The sequence below is a fragment of the Elephantulus edwardii genome, unplaced genomic scaffold (genome assembly GCF_000299155.1).
Source record: "Elephantulus edwardii isolate Elephantulus edwardi_28Jun2011 unplaced genomic scaffold, EleEdw1.0 scaffold00045, whole genome shotgun sequence".
In the NCBI taxonomy this organism is placed as follows: Eukaryota; Metazoa; Chordata; class Mammalia; order Macroscelidea; family Macroscelididae; genus Elephantulus; species Elephantulus edwardii.
In genome coordinates this window covers 11,344,367-11,345,630 of record NW_006399795.1, presented here as the reverse complement: position 1 = coordinate 11,345,630, position 1,264 = coordinate 11,344,367, and the positions used below count along the sequence as shown (strand labels likewise).

At 42.9% G+C, this 1,264-nt stretch overlaps 1 protein-coding gene across 1 annotated transcript in view; it reads left to right on the top strand.

Moving 5' to 3' along the window:
• LOC102872943 (UPF0723 protein C11orf83 homolog) overlaps positions 1 to 1,264 on the top strand; it is a 20,710-nt gene that overhangs the window by 666 nt on the left and 18,780 nt on the right. The gene's annotated exons all lie outside the window — the stretch shown is intronic.

Below are 1,264 nucleotides of genomic sequence, written 5' to 3'. Positions count from 1 at the left end.
AAGAATGTGCACTTGGGTCGATGCCTCTAAATACCGAATTAGCTGGGGGGGTAGTGGAGGGTCCATGATTAAGAATCCGGCTTGCCCCCGTCCCATGAATGAAGACGAAGCGTCCTTGGAAGCATCAGACATTTTCAAAACATCAGGTCATGTGGTTCAAGTTTGGGTGAAATTTCCGGGGAGTAACCAGAGACACTAAAATCAGAACCACGCAGGAAAATCTTAGCAACTGCGGACATCGGGCTTTTGCTGTCCTGTGAGCGTGGTTGAGAAGGGGCAACTAATTCCTACCGTGTGTTGCACGCTGTCTGCTCAGTTAAACACGATTAGAAAAATGGGACTACAATCTAAGATTGAGAGGTGAAGAGTGTTTGCTTTCTGCGAACTCAGAGGAGTTACCTCTCGGAGCCTCAGGTATTGTGAACTCTAAAAATTTCAAAATATTAAGTGTATGTAAATAAACCAGTATAAAAGAAAAAAAATGTTTCAGATCTTTTGTTCACAGGGTCTCTATGAGTTATATTTAACTCAGCATCACCTAACAACAGCAAGTCTCTCATTTAGAGTCAGTCAGGATCTGGTGGAGGGCCTTTGTATTTAAAAGTTGGGTCTCACGTTTGGAAGCTGATCAGTGAAGCAGTTGGGTCTTGAAAGGTGGGTTCTCTTGTTTTGGTTGAGGCTAGGTTGTGGACTATTTTGTTGTTGTTTGGTTTTTTTATTCCATTCGCAATTGTGTGTGAGTTGACTAGATTTGGCTAACAATCATGGGCTGCAAGCCTCTTGTTTAAAACCAATCGGACCTGGTGGGAGGGCCTGTGTATTTAAAAGTTATCTGGGCCCTTGGGCCTGCAATCCTTGGGCCTGGTGTTAATGGTGTTTGGGACAAACATTCTTCTAAGTAGTAAAGCACTGATCTGTCAATTTGCTGTACTGAGGTGATTTGGGGTTTTTGTGACGCTGAACACTGTGACACTCATGTGTCAAATGCCATAATAGTTACCTATGGTGGACAGTGTCTGGTGGAGTTCCCAGATTAAGATAGGATTTGAAGCACAAGTGGCATCCACTTCCTAAATAGCATGCCTCCTGAAACTCTATGAATTTAGAGAAACAAAGATAGCTATACAAAAGAGTCCAGGTCTTTTGTTCACAGGGTCGCTATGAGTTGTGCTCGACTTGATGGCACTTAAGAACAACAATGTGTCAAAACAACTATGAGATATCATCTCACCCCAGTCAGAATAGCAAAATTTAAGAGCACAGC